The sequence below is a fragment of the Canis lupus genome, chromosome 2 (assembly GCF_048164855.1).
Source record: "Canis lupus baileyi chromosome 2, mCanLup2.hap1, whole genome shotgun sequence".
In the NCBI taxonomy this organism is placed as follows: domain Eukaryota; kingdom Metazoa; phylum Chordata; class Mammalia; order Carnivora; family Canidae; genus Canis; species Canis lupus.
In genome coordinates this window covers 62,535,840-62,550,935 of record NC_132839.1, presented here as the reverse complement: position 1 = coordinate 62,550,935, position 15,096 = coordinate 62,535,840, and the positions used below count along the sequence as shown (strand labels likewise).

The following is a 15,096-nucleotide window of genomic DNA, read 5'->3' as shown; positions in this document are numbered from 1 at the left end:
AGGACCCCGCGGCTGCCGCGCACCCCCTCCTCAGCCCTGGCAGCGGAAGTCCGGTCGCCGGTCGGGGAGGCCCCGCCCCTTCACGTCCGCCTCGCGGGCCCCGGACAAGGGCCCGCCCTGCATCCCATTCGGCCCTCTTCCCCTGGCAGCCCCGAGCCTCGGCCTTGGAGGCCCCGCCCCCGGCGGCTCGGCCCCGCCCCGAGGCCCCGCCCACAGGCCGAGAACTTGGGCGGGATCCCGAGCCCCGCCCCCCGAGGCCCCGCCCCCCGAGGCCCCGCCCCTCCGAGGCCCCCGCCCACAGGCCGAGAACTTCGGCGGGATCCCGAGCCCCGCCCACGCCCGAGGCCCCGCCCCCGAGGCCCCGCCCCCTCCCGGGCGGCGGCGGCGGCGGCGGCGGCGGCGGCGGCGGCGGCTGAGCGAGCGTTGCGCGCGCGGGCTGAGGCGAGCGAGGCCGGCGGAGCGAGCGGCCGGTAGGTTGCGGGCCTGGCGCAGGGCCGCCCCGCCTCCGTTTCTTTCTTCTGCGGGCGCGCGCTCGCCCTCCGCGGCCCAGCCGCCGGCCCCGCCCAGCGCGGGAGGGCCTGGGGGCGTCCTGCCGGCGTGGGGCTGGCCTGGGCCCCCGCGCCCCCGGGCCGCCCGCCCTGCCGCCGGCCGCTCTCCTTTTGTTCCCGGGCCCTCGGCGGGGACGCGGCGGGGGAGCCTGGGCCGTGGGGTCGCCGCGGGGCCGGCCGCTCCTCGGCGGGACCCGAGGGCCCGGGTCGGGGTGGGGGGCGCAGGGGCCGGGAGCCGGGGCCTACGGTGCTCGCCGCGCCCCCGGGGCCCGGGTTGGAGCCGGGGCGCCCGGGCCCGAGTCGGCTCGGGGTCTCGGGTTTCCTGGCGGCCCCCGGCCGGCGGCGCATTGTTTGCGCGGAGCTGTCTCCGGAGACCCCAACTCCCGCGATTAACTGCGGCAACGTCAGCGCCGCGCGGTGCGGCTTCCCGGCCCAGCCTGTGCTGCCACTCGGGGGTCCTGGGCTGTGGGGTGCGGACCGGGCGGCCCAGAGTTGTGCGGTCGAGACGGAGTCCAGAGTTGGGAGGTGCAGACAGGGCGGCCCAGCCTTGTGTAAACAGAGTGGCCCAGAGTTGTGGGGTGTAGACAGGGCGGCCTAGAGTTGTGGGGTGTAGACAGCAGCCCAGAGTTAGGTGCAGACAGAGCCCCAGAGTCATGGGGTACAGACAGGGCAGCCCAGACTTGTGGGGTGTAGACAGGGCGGCCTAGAGTTGTGGGGTGCAGACAGAGTGGCCCAGAGTCATCTTGTGTAGACAGTGGCTCAGAGTTGTGGGGTATAGACAGAGCAGCCCAGAGTTGTGGGGGGTAGACAGGGCGGCCCAGAGTTGTGGGGTATAGACAGCAGCCCAGAGTTGGGAGGTATAAACAGAGTGGCCCAGAGTTGTGGAGTGTAGACAGGGCGGCCCAGAATTGTGGGGTATAGACTGAGTCTCAGAGCTGTGGGGTGTAGACAGAGTGGCCCAGAGTCATCTTGTGTAGACAGTGGCTCAGAGTTGTGGGGTATAGACAGGGTGGCCCAGAGTTGTGAGGTGCAGATGGGGTCCCAGAGTTGTGGGGTGTAGATGAGCCCCAGAATTGTGGGGTGTGGGTGTAGCCAAGCAGCAGCCCAGAGTTGTGGAGTGTGGACAGAGTGCTCCAGAATTGTGGGGTGTAGGTAGAGAGCAGCCCCGGAGTTATGCGGTATAGACAGAGGTCCCTTGTGTGCCTTGCCTGCCTGGCACCTGCCCGGCTGCTCACCTGGGATGTGCCCTACCTGCTCCGTGCCTCGGTGGCTCGTGGTGGAGTGGCTTGGGAATGGTGCCTGCCAGGGGGCCGCCGCTGGGCGCTCCATGAGTCTGTGATTGAAGTGTGTGGTGGGAGGGGGTCCCCGCAGGAGGGCGTGGTGCGGAGAGGAGGGGTGCAGCCAGGCGAGGCATGGTGGGGAGGGGTCCTGGAGTCTAGAACATGCAGCCGGGGACAGCGAGGAGTAGGAGAATGTGGCCACGGTATTACTTTAGAGACATAATTGTCATTGTGAGCAATTTCATAAAAATGCCACCTCACCCAGTAGGTTTGAGGACCAGAGACCATGGCTCGAGGGCCTGCACAGGCCCTGGGCTGGAGGGACGCTCCTCAGGCGGGTGGCCCACTGCTTGGCTGACTGGCGACAAGGGACACCCCCCCCCCCCACCGACCGCTGGGACGGGTGGGGCAGGGGAGGCCACGGTGGCTGGAGGGAAGGCCATGGACTGGGGCTGGATATGTGGAGCGACTGCAGTGGCCCTGTCGTGGGGCGGGGTGGAGGCACTGACCAGGCCTGCGTGGCAGTGAGGAGGTGGCTGTGGGCTGGTGGCCCTGGGGTCAAGGACAGGCCTTGTCCCCTTTTTCCAGAATGGGGTCGGCTGAGGGGGATGTGGCCAGGCAGAGAGGGGCGGAGGGGGCACAGGGGGCTTGGGCTGGGCTCTGGGTTAGGGTGAGGCTGTGAGGGAGTGGGTTTCAAGGTTGGGGGGGGGTCAAGGCTGTGGGAGGTCGTGGGGGATGGAAGTGCCGGCTGGCTTCCATGGGAGATCCCTCCAGGTGGCCCAGAGTTGGCTCTGCTGCTACTGTCTTCTGTCGCCCTCTTTGCCTGTGCCTAAAGCCAAGCAAAACAGGGTGCAGGGCAGGCAGTGTGTCAGGGCTTCACAGGCTGTGGGCAGGTGGGCGCAGCAAGGGCCTGCCTCATACCTTTTACACCTTGCACCTTCCTGGACTTGGGTGGAATTCCTGGAAACATTAGACTTCCTAATTAGCGCTTGAAAGACTTTCTTGTGGCTGCTGCAACAAGTGACTGCAAACTTAGTGGCTGAAGCCATGGAAATGAATTCCCTTGCTGTTCTGGAGGCCAGAAGGCAGTGGGGGTGTCCCTGGGCTGACACCCAGGTGGTACCTCAGCAGGAGGGAGCCCACCCCCAGCCCTTCCAGCTTCCCAGGGCTCCCACCCACCGTGGCCTGGCTCCCCTGCTCCCTCTGCCTCCTTCCTGCAAGGACACCTGGGATTGCACTCAGATGGGGAGGGAGGGGGCTTTCTCCCATCACGGGGTCCTGAACATAGTCACAACTCCCAAGTCCCTGTTACCTATCTCGAGTGACATCCATCCATGGTCCAGGGAACTAGGACCTGAGCCTTAGGAGCCCACTCTCTAGCCCTCCACCATGCTTCTGACTCCATTTTTGGGAGGCCTGCTTCTTCCCTCCCCATGTGGAGGAGCAGCCACATCCTTTCCCTTCCTCCTTGGCCCGAGAGAGAAGATAAGCCTTGCTTGGGGTCCGAGGCTGGTAAATGACTTGTTTTTACTTTTTGGGGGTTGGTGGTCCCCAGCTCCCTTGACCATCTGATAAAAATTGTAGTCTCTCTTTAGAAGCGTACTCTATACACATGCACACACAGTTTTACTGTAGACGAACTTTACCCATGATTGTTGGTCCCCCCTTTCTGAGGTTCACCCGGTTCATGGGTGCGTGTGCTCCAGGCAGACAGCTGTTGCATTAGAGCATTCCCAGTGCAGTTTGTCCTTTCTGGTTGTCTTCCCTCTTCCATTCAGGGGCTTTGCTGTCCCCAACCCTGCAGTCATGGTGATCCCTAATGTCTGTCCTTCCCCATCTTTTTTCTTATTCGCACAGTCATTTATAGATGGACAAGCACACAGTCACCACCCCCCACAGACACACACACACTCACAGGCACAGACACACACACAGCCTCCCCCAGACAAACAGACACATAGACATGCCACCTACACACAGACACCCACAGACACAACCATCGACAGACATGGACATACACACACACACCATTGCTACTTATTTTCTCCTACATCTTGTTGTCCCTTAACTGTGGCCATGGTCTGCCTTCTAGAACCCTGGGTGGAGAGCCAAGCCCACTCATGAAAAAATCAAGCAGCAGATCTTGTCCTGCCTGCTTCTTGGCATCCCCCAGAGGCACTCGTCGTGAGCTTGCTGTGCTCCCTGGTGCTCACTGCTGCTCAGGCTGCTGTTCTCATGTATATGTTCTGGACATTCTCTTTTGGTTTCTGTCAGAGGTAAAGAAGCTTTGTCTCTCCCCACTGCCCTGCCCCTTTCCCCTCCATTTCCCACCGTTTTGGTGACACCTGTGGTCACTGCTTACCATTCTGACTCCAGGTTTGGTCTCTTACTCAGGACACTCATGCATAGTGCTTTCCCTCTCAGCCCTGTCACCCACCTATGAAAGGGCTCTCTGCCTTACACTCAGCGTGCGTCCCACCGCGTCCCTGTTGTGGCGGTGCTTGTCGTTGGGGGACTTTTCTCCTGGAGTCCTCCATCCTGCCCCAGGCTCTGCTGGTCCAGGGGAGCCCCACACCCAGCTGCTGCACAGCTTCCCTCTGCTGCTCTCCCTCTGTATTGGTCGCTGTACTCTGGAACCCTCTCTCTAACTGGGTTCGCTCCTTGTTTTGTTGAAGGACGTACTCTGGATGATTAAGAAGCAGTATGTAGATATTACTTATTTTTTTTAAAAGATTTTCTCAGAGAGAGAGAGGGGTAGAGACACAGGTAGAGGGAGAAACAGGCTCTATGCAGGGAGCCCGACGTGGGACTTGATCCTAGGGCTCCAGGATCAGGCCCTGGGCTGAAAACAGCACTAAACTGCTGAGCCACCCAGTGTGCCCTAGGTATTCTTTTCTAAAAAGATTTTATTGAGGTAGACCCCCCACTGAGCATGGAGCCTGACATGGGGCTTGAACCCTTGACCCCTAGACCACGACCTGAGCCGAAACCAAGGATTAGACGCTCAAGTCACAGCCTCCTGGACGTCCCAATGTAGATATTACTTCTGTCTTTGATTTTGAAGCTATCTTTACTCATTGGTAACTTTTAGTTTAGCTGGGTATAGAATACTGAAATGCTGAAAAGTATTATCTCAGAATTTTGAAGATGTTGCTTCACTGTTTTTGGTTTCCAGTATGGGTGCCATTGTGATTTCAGTTCTCTGTCAGTGATCTGGCCCCAGGAAGCTCACAGGAGCTTCCTTTGCTGCCCTATGCTCTCAAGTAGCCCGTGATGGTGCTTGCGTTCATCGTTGTGCTGGGCACATGCTGGGACCCTTCAGCCTGAGGACTGATGTTTTGTATTACTCCTGAGAGAATTTCTTGCCTTAAGTCTTGTAGTTTCTGGAACTCCTGTTATTTGGAGTTTGGGCCTCCTGGCTGACCTGCTAATCCCCTGATCTCTTGTTGATCTCAGAGATGTTTGCTCAGCTCTTGGGAGATTGCTTTGCATTGTCTTCCAGCTCTTCCTTTAATTGTTTCATTTCCGTTATCCTTTTCATTTCTCAAGAGTTCTTTTTTTATTTTCCTTTTTTTAAAAAAAGATTTATTTATTTGAGAGAGAGAAAGAGTGTGTGTGTGGGAAGGAGGGGCAGAGGGAGAGGGAGAGAGTCTTAAGCAGACTCTGTGCTGAGCAGGAAGCCCGACGTGGGGCTCAATCTCATGGCCCTGAGGTCTCAACCTGAGCTGGATGCTTAGCTGACTGTACCACCTAGGTATCAATTTCCCTTTTCTTTTTATTTATTTATTTATTTTTATTTATTTATTTTAAGATTTTATTTATTTATTCATGGGAGTCACAGAGAGAGAGAGGCAGAGACACAGACAGAGGGAGAAGCAGGCTCCATGCAGGGAGCCCGACATGGGATTCGATCCTGGGTCTACCAGGATCAGGCCCTGGGCTGAAGGCGGCGCTAAACCGCTGAGCCACCCGGGCTGCCCTCCCTTTTCTTTTTAAAAAATATCTCATTCTTCATTTAGAGATGCAAGATCTTATTTTTTTAGAAGGTAATAAACATACTTTGTGTTGTTATTCTGTTCCCTTATTTTCCACCCCCATGTATTTTTCATGAGACTATATCCTCCAGGAGACCAGGATTTTTTTTCCCTAGTATTATTCATGGCTGCTTTCAAACACCTAAAATTATGCCTGTCATGTAGAAGAAACACTTGGTAGTATTCATATCTCTTGTATTATTTCTTATGTTTGGGTGGTAGAGATTTGGGTTGTTCTAACAGTTGCTGAGAAGAGTTTTTAAAATCTCCAACAGTGACTGGATTTGTCGATCTCTACCTTTAGTTCTTTCAGGTTTGGTTCATGTGTTCGAATCTGTTATTAAGTTTGCACATATTTGTGATGGTGATTCTACTGATGAATGGGGCTTTGGTCTTGAAGTCCGATATATTTTTTCAGAGAAGGGGGAGGGGCAGAGGGAGAGAGAATCTCAAGCAGTTTCCAGGACCCTGAGATCATGACCTGAACTGAAATCAAGCCTGGGTGGCTTAACCGACTGAGCCACCCAGGTGCCTTTGAAGTCTGATATTCAGATAGCCCTTCCAGCTTTCTCACATTTATTGTTTCCATGGCATAGCTCTTCTGTTCTTTTATACTGAACCTGTTTGTGTTCTTATATTCAAAATCAGCTTCTTACAAAGCATATGGTTGGGTCCTGCTCATTTATCCAGTCTGATAGTTTCTGCTTGTGAATGTGAACATTTTGTCCATTTACATTTTTTATTTTTTTTAAAGGTTTTATTTTTTTATTTAGGAGAGACACAGAGAGAGACAGAGACATAGGCAGAGGGAGAAGCAGTCTCCCTGTGGGTAGCCTGATATGGGACTCAATCTCAGGACCCTGGGATCAGCCCTGAGCCAAAAGCAGATGCTCAACCACTGAGTCACCTAGGTGTCCCTACAGTTTTTAGTTTTTAAGTATCCCCCAAATTGAAGACTTTTTAAAATTAACTAATAAATAATAAACACAAATTTTTCCAAAGCAGCTTGGGGGGGCATAAATAATATTTGGAATACTGTTGTTCTTTAAGATTTTAAAATTTATTTTGAGAGAGAGAGAGAGAGAGAGGGAACATGAACAGGGTGTGGTGGGGGACAGAGGGGGAGGGAGACTCCTTCCCACTGAGTGAGGAGTCTGACGCAAGACTCGATCCCAAGACCTGGAGATCATGACCTGAGCCGAAGGCAGACACATCACCGACTGAGCCCCCCAAGTGCCTCTATTTGGAATACTCTAAAGTGGTGTTCCTTATGGAACAGACTTGAATAGACACAGAGCAAACAGGACACAGTGAGTCCCTAGTGCCTATGGTTGGGCTTAGCAGCTGTCCACAACCTGCTCCATCTCTGCCTCGGTCACACTCACTCCTGTTTCCTAGCTCTTCCTTTCTATTTTGCTGGAGTACCAACATAGCAGATTGATGTCTACCACTGGGTTTTCTCTTCTACCTTTTTTAAAAAAGATATTTATTTGAGAGAGAGTGTGTGCAGAGGGGGAGGCGCAGCGGGAAAGGAAGAGGGAGACTCTCAAACAGACTCTGTGCTGAGTGTGGAGCCCAGTGCAGGGCTCTATCCCACGACCTGAGGTCACGACCTGAACTGAAATTAAGAGTCGGACACTTAACTGACTGAGCCACCCAAGCACCCCTCTATTCTACTTTTGTTTTTTGCTGTTCTTGAGTTTTCCCTTTTCTGTCTTGTTTTGGATTAATTGAATATATGTATATGTGTACACACATACATGAATGTGTGTACAGTTATGTATGTGATATATACATGTATATGTACTATACATACACATGTAGTTTTTAGTTTCCCTTCTTAATTCCTCTATTGGTTTTTTTTTTTTTTTAAGATTTTTATTTTTAATTTATTTATTTATGATAGTCACAGAGAGAGAGAGAGGCAGAGACACAGGCAGAGGGAGAAGCAGGCTCCATGCACTGGGAGCCTGATGTGGGATTTGATCCCGGGTCTCCAGGATCACGCCCTGGGCCAAAGGCAGGCGCCAAACCGCTGCGCCACCCAGGGATCCCTCTATTGGTTTTTTTAGCTGTATCTCTTTGCCTTATCTTTAGTGGTCCAAAATATGTACAGTAGTCCCCCTTATCTGGAGAGGATATGGATATGTTCTAAGACTCCCAGTGGATGCCTTAAACCACAGATAGTACTGCATCCCATCTAGACTATGGCTTTTCATATACTTACATACCTGAGATAAAGTTTAATTTACAAATTAGAGATTAACAAGAATAACTAATAATAAGCTAGAATGAGTGTAAGGACGCAGTAATAAAAGTTGTGTGAATGTGGTCTCTCTCTCAAAATGTACTGCCCTCACCCTTTTGTGATGATGTGAGATGATAAAAGAGCCTTAAAGTAGTGTTAGGTGAAAGGGTGCTTCTAGAGCTGGGCTGGCTGTGAAGAGATGCAAGTGGGACCGCTGTATCTTAACCAACTGCATTCTGTTTAAGTTTGTTTGGTAACACTTGACATAAAATGTAATGATTTTGTAATAGTAAGTCCATTGACTCCCCCTTTGAGCTCTTGTTGTCATTGGCATTACAGTTATATATATTATAAACCACACAACCCAGGGTTATTTTTGTGTTTAAAAGTTATGTATTTTAAAGAAATTAAGAGTGAAAAACCAATATTTTAAAATATTTACCTATATACTCACCATTTCTGATGTGCTTCATTCCTTCTTGAAGATTTGAGTTTCCATCTGGTATCATTCCTCTTCAGCCAGAAACACTTCCTTTAGCATTTCTTGCTAAATTCTCCCAGTTCTCATTGATCTGTAATGTCTTCATTTTACTTCAGTTTTAAAGGATCTTTTTGCTGATGTAGAATTCCAGGTTGCCAGTGTCTTTCCAGCACTCTGACTACGTTATCCCAGTGTCTTCTGGCTGCTGTTGTTTGTATGAGACTCTGTCCTAGCTGCGGTGTCCCTGTGTGTCAGGTGGTGATGCTGACACATCACCTTTACAGCTCTACAGCTCTTGTGTTTGTCTCTGAGCATTTCTGACTGTGATATGCGTAGGAGGGCTTTGTATGCACCCTGCCAGGCTTTGTTGAACTTCTTGGATTATATAAATTTGTAATTTTTCACCAGGTTTGGGGAAAATTTGCTATATCCTCAGATATTTTTCTCCTTTGTTTGTTCTCTCTTTCCGGTATTCCTATTACATTTATGGTTGACATTTGATACTGTCCCACAGGGCATTTAGGCTCTGTCCATTTTAAAAATCATTTTTGTCTATTTTCATATTGGATAATTTCTATTCGTCTGTCTTCAAGTTAGTACACCCTTTCTTCTTCCAGTTGTCTGGTGAGTTTTCAAATTTCAGTTACTGTAGTTTTTATTTCTAGAATTTCCTCTTGCTTCTTTAAAAAAAAATTTTTTTTTTTAATGTTTTCAAGTAAGCTTGACACCCAGTGTGGGGCCTGAACTCACAACCCTGAGATCAAGACATGTGCTGTACTGCCTGAGCCAGCCAGGGGCCTGCTTCTTTCTTATAGTTTCTGTTTCTTTCCTGAGATGTGCCATCTGTTTATTATGATCATATTTTCCATAAAATTCTGAATACATCATATTAGCTGCCTTAAGTTCTTATCTGCTAATTTCACGCCCTGGGCTATCTCAGGATCAATTTCTGTTGACCCCTTTTTCTCTTGACTGTGGGGCACATCTTCCTGTTTCTTTGAACATTTAGTAATAATCATGTGCTGGACATTGTGGATGGTCCACTGTGGTGATTCTCTTTTCTGGAGAATTATGATTTTTTTCTGGAAGTTCATTTGTCTGGACTTAAACTGAGATCTCTGCTGTAATCTCTGCTTGGAGCACCTGGGCTGCTCCTTCTGTTGCTTGGAGGCACTTAGGGGATGTCTAGCTCAGGGGCTGGCTGAGAGCCTGGGCAGTTTACAAACACATCTCAGGGCTTTCTCTCTTCCAAGCTACCTCCTTTCTGAGATACTGAGATGTCTCCCTCACTTTCCAGCTGTACCCAACCTTCATTCTCTGACTCAAAGGTAGGAGGCTTGTGGCTTTCTGCCGGAGTTCCAAGCCATTTGTACGAACCCATGTCTTACCCAGGGCGACTGTTCTTCTAGGGGATATTCTCCTCTAGTTTCTGCCTGCTTTTTTTTTTTTTTTTTTTTTTTTAAGATTTTATTTATTCATGGAGACACAGGGAGAGAGAGGCAGAGACATAGGCAGAGGGAGAAACAGGCTCCATACAGGGAGCCCAATGTGGGACTTGATCCTGGGACTCCAGGATCATGCCCTGGGCCGAAGGCAGGCACTAAACTGCTGAGCCACCCAGGCGTCCTTCTGCCTGCTTCTCATAGTTCTCCAAAACCTTCACATAGTTGGTTTTTGTGTCTTGTACCCAGTTGGAACTGGATTTAGCAGCATAGGAGAACACGTGAGTATTTTTACTTCACTGATAGACCTCTTCACACTTTGATTAATAGCCAGGCCTTGATCTTTGGGGCTTACTTGTTTCTCATCTGGAGAATCAAGGTAATCAGGAGGGAACCCCTCTAGTCTAAAAGAAAGTTTTCTTTAACATAAACACTGGATATTATAAAGCCCTTCTAGGTGTTTACCTGATACTTTTTTTTAGATCAGTAAAGGAGTTTGATGAATACGGTGGCAGTAGAGCCTGTCCATTGTTCATTGTGTTCCTGTGATGTGAGCCACTTAGGGATAAGTATCAGGGGTGGTTCTTCTCTGACCTCTCAGAGGCTGACAACCCCTGAGCCTGGCATGAGTTTGCTAGGCCTGGGCTCCATCTGAGGGCCAGGAGGAGAGATACAGACCATGTTCTTCACTCCAGCCCCACTGTCTGGTTAGACTTTGGGCTTTTTTGGGTACAGTGTGTGTCAGGTAAGGTTAAGAATAAGGCTGCTGTGAGCATTAATTAGGATGGTGTGTGTGACATGGTGGAACTGTGTCTTACACATATGACTTTGTGACCACTAGCGATGGTGCTAGTGATGTCACATCTAGGTTTGTAGTGTCATTTATATGAGTATATGTGCCCTGGGAGGTATCCAGGTAGGTAGCTCAGACCTTTGCAGAGCACATCTTTTTTTTTTTTTTTTTTTTTTTATTCATGAGAGACGGGGGGGGGGGGGGGCAGAGACATAGGCAGAGGGAGAGGCAGGCTCCCAGCAGGGAGCCCAATGTGGGACCCAATCCTGGGACTCCAGGATCACGCCCTGAGCCAAAGGCAGATGCTCAACCACTGAGCCACTCAGGTGTCCCTTTTTCTTTCTTTTTTTAAAAGACTTTATCTATTAGAGAGAGAGAGAAAGTACACAAGAGAGAAAGGGCAGAGGGAGAGGGAGAAGCTGCTTCTCCTTGCTCGTAGGGAGCCTGATGCGGGCCTGGACCCCAGGACCATGAGATCATAACCTGAGCCGAAGGCAGGCAGTTAACCTACTGAGCCCCCCAGGCTCCCCTGCAGAGCACATCTCTATCAAGCAGCTAGCTTGTGGCAGGCTGTGAGCTCTGTGGCTCCTCCTAAATGTAGTCCAGAGGAGCCAAGCCTAGGACACATTTTCCCCAGGTGGTACTTGGGCAGAGTAACATGCCCAGACCATCCCGCTCACCAGAGCCCTGTATCCCTAGTTGCCTGGAGTCCAGCCAGAAGGATGGTTCTGTGGAGAATTTAACGGCCAGTTGGCTTCCTCACTATGAAGTTGGGGTGGTTGGGCCCCAGGAAGAGGAGGGCCCTGGGCCCAGCCCTGTGTTCATTTCCTGTGGCCCTTGTCACAAAGCACCATAGATGGGGGGACTTAAAATAGCAGAAATTTATTCTCTTACAGTTCTGAAGGCCAGAAGTCCAAATTAAGTGTGGGCAGGGCTGCACTCCCTCCTAGGCTCTAGGGAAGGATCCTTCCTCCCTCTTCCAGCTGCTGGGACTACTGGCAGTTATGGGCCATGGCTGCACCGCCCTGTCTCTGCCTCCATCTTCACGTGACCTGTCCCCTGTCTCCATTGGATCTGCCCTCTACCTCCCTTTCATAAGGACACTTGGGATGGCATCTGGGGCCCATTCAGACCATCTAAGACCATCCAGGACCATCTTCTGTCCCAGAATCCTTCACTTAAGCCCATCTGCAAAGACCCTGTTTCCAAAGGAGGCCACATTTCCGGGGCCTGCAGATTAGGGTCTGATGTCTTTGGGGCCACCATTCAGCTCATGACAGCCTGCCTGGACCCGGGAGGTGAGGAGCCATGTGGGGCCACCAGGGGTTGGGGCCTCTTGCTCATATGACCTCTGGCCACCCCTCCTCTATTGCTTCCAAATGGTGTCTGCCCTCAGTTTCCCCGTGGGCAGGGTTGAGGCTTGTAGCTTCTCCTTCATACTGTCTGCACTGAAGTGGGCACAGGGACTTGGTGTGTTTGCACACTCTCTTATCTTCCTGGGAGTAACTGAGAAAGGCATGCAGAGCAGAAAGATTTCTTTCAGCCTTAATGAGAGAGCCAGACAAAGGGCAGTGTAAGACTCCTCTGCCTGTCCCTCTTGAATCCTGTAGGCAATGACCAAATTTGTACGTGGGTAGGAGAATGTCGCGTGGGAGGCCTGACATAAGGCCATTTGTTGCCAAGGAAAATTGTTCTGTCTTTCTAGGCATTTGGGGGTGAGGCAGGAGGCAGGCTGGGGCCGGGGATTGAGTGAGGTGTGGGGGGTCAGGCAGGGGGATAGACACAGGGCTCAGCCTGTCCCCTGTCTGTGGGCGGCCACTGCCCACTTGGCCTAGGGGAGCTGCTGTGTGGGGCTGGGGGAGCTGCGAGGGAGGTAGAGGTGACATTCCGGGGGTGGGGGGTGGGGCGGTAATGGGAGCCAGCGAGGATCCAGCAAGGAGAGCTGAGGGATACTGAGTCAGGGACTGTGAGGGCCACGGCCTCCTCTGTCCCTTCTGTTAGACTTATCAGACAACACAGGCTGCTCAGTACACACTTAGACTAAAAGTCAGCCATCTATTATCTGAAATTCAAATACATTTATTTATTTATTTATTTATGATTTTATTTATTTATTCATGAGAGACACAGAGAGGCAGAGACACAGGCAGAGGGAGAAGCAGGCTCCATGCAGGAAGCCTGATATGGGACTCAATCCTGGGACTCCAGGATCACGCCCTGGGCTGAAGGCAGGCTCCAAACCACTGACCCACCCAGGGATCCCCTGAAATTCAAATTTAACTGGGTGTCCTGTTTACATGCCAGACCTGACAGCTCTATAGCCCCGTGATGCCCAGGTGACAGCCACAGACAGAATCAAGTAGAAGGAGGAAGGGAAAGTCAGATAATAACGGGAGGGAAAATTGAGATGGTTTAATCTCCAGTCCTTCCAGATAATTGAGCTAGAATTGATTACTGGAATCAAAAATAGCCCCACAGTTCCATCAGCTACAGAGCAAGCCAGGAGCTGGTAGCTGGAGGGGGTGGGCACCTGCCCTCTGAATCCTCTGGACTCGGTCCTGGTGGTGACGGCCAGGTGGGAGTGAGCCATGGCTGTGGGCCCTTGTCTGAGCCCCTCAGAAAGGCCTGGAAGGTGGTATGGTGCCTGGGCAGACAGCGGTGTGGCTGGAGTGTGAGGCCCACTGGTCTGCAGATAGCTGCGGGGGAGGTGGGGATTGGAGGAGCTAGTGGGTCGGAACTGAACCAAGGAGCCATGGAGGGATGGGCAGAGGGCACGCTAGGGGAAGAGTGATTCCCCAAGGGGGTCAAGGCTGGGTGCCCCCACCCCGTGTGTCCCCCAGACCTTCCATGACTGGTGGACTTGATGAGCTGTGCTGTCCCCCCGGGGTTGGCTAGCACTAGAGGCCGGGGCCACCCCTGGTCACTGTTCACAGTTGTCTACTTGATGCTGCTGTAGAAGCCACTCAACAGCCATGAGTGAGTGAATGAGCAAATGGATGAATGAGGCACAGGGAAATCGTGGGTGGTGAGGACAGGCCTGTCTGAGGTGGATGTGGACGCTGGGGCAGGCCTCAACAGGCAGGCTGGAGGCTAAGGCTGGATCCCGAGAGAAGTGGGGGAGTGTTACAGGCCTGGGTTCGAGTCGAGCCTGAGGGAAGGTGAGGGCAGGTGTAGGTGGGAAAGGTGGCGTCAGGGAGAGCAGGAGGCTCTGCGGGAGCGGGAGTGGGGCTCCGCGCTGCCCAGAGAGGCTGCACAGGAGTAGGGGTGTCAGCCAGCTGTTGCGGGGTACCGGCGGGCCACCCGCCAGCCTCTCCCCTCTCTGCCTTGCCCTTTGCTGTGATCCCCTCTGCCAGCTCCCACCTGGCCCTCTGGCTGCCTTCCTTCTCCAGAGCTTCTTTCCTTAATAGAGAGCTTCCCTAACTTCCTTCTGGTGTAGAAAATGTTCTTAATGTGATGTAAATAAAAGAAGTTACATTAGAATGCACCTACCTCAGTAGCTTTGTTCAGCCCAGCACTACAGAGAGTCCTGCAAAATGAGGGGGGAGAGCCTGTGGGTCAGGCCGGTGACCCGCCCAAGTGCCTGTGAGGGATGCCGGTTGTGGGTGTGGACAGTGTGGACCCGGGGTCACAGCACAGGTGTCTGTGTGGCCTGGGGCTGCAGGTGCTCTGTCCCATTCACTGTGCATTGTGTGAGCCCAGCCAGTATTAAAGAATGCATTTTTCTAATCATCAGAGGTCTTGCATGTTTATCTCTTTGAGATGAGAGAGCGTAGGACATTTCCTTCTCCTAGTTGGTTAGCCTACAGATTTTGTTTGGTCTGAACTTTATATCCCAGAAGATTAGATTCACTCAGAAAGATACATTAATATTTTTTGAACCAGTAAAATGGACCTTTGTAATTTAAATGATAGTTTCGTGCCAGATCTCCACCTTGTCCCTCACATGCTAGGAGGAGGGCAAGTGCTGGGTTAGAGGCACCCTGGAGCCAGGCTCGGACTGTAGGTGGGACTCCGGGAACTGGAGGGACACACCTGTGCCGCGGGGCCCTAGCCGGTTCCCACAGGCCCTTGGTTCCCACAGGCCCTTGTGTTCGGAGGGCCTCGGGCACTTGCAGCCAAGGGTCTCCCTCTGCCGCTGAGCTGTGGCCGTAGCTGGGAAGGCAGGGAGGCCGAGGGGAGGCCGAGGGCTGAGTGGCATCTGTCCGGCCATCCATTGGCTCAGTGCCTTGAAAATGCACTGGTGTCATGTTCTCCTGAGGGAGGAAGCTAG

The 15,096-nt window shown here is 52.1% G+C and overlaps 1 protein-coding gene across 7 annotated transcripts in view; it reads left to right on the top strand.

Annotated features, from left to right (window-relative positions):
• The first annotated feature begins 372 nt into the window (after window positions 1-372).
• Window positions 373-15,096, top strand: part of RGS12 (regulator of G protein signaling 12) — a 119,768-nt gene continuing 105,044 nt past the window's right edge. For all 7 annotated transcript variants that reach the window (XR_012019548.1, XR_012019547.1, XM_072803623.1 and 4 more), the window contains exon 1: window positions 373-470. The gene's annotated coding sequence lies outside the window, so the exon portion shown is untranslated. The remainder of the gene's footprint in view (window positions 471-15,096) is intronic.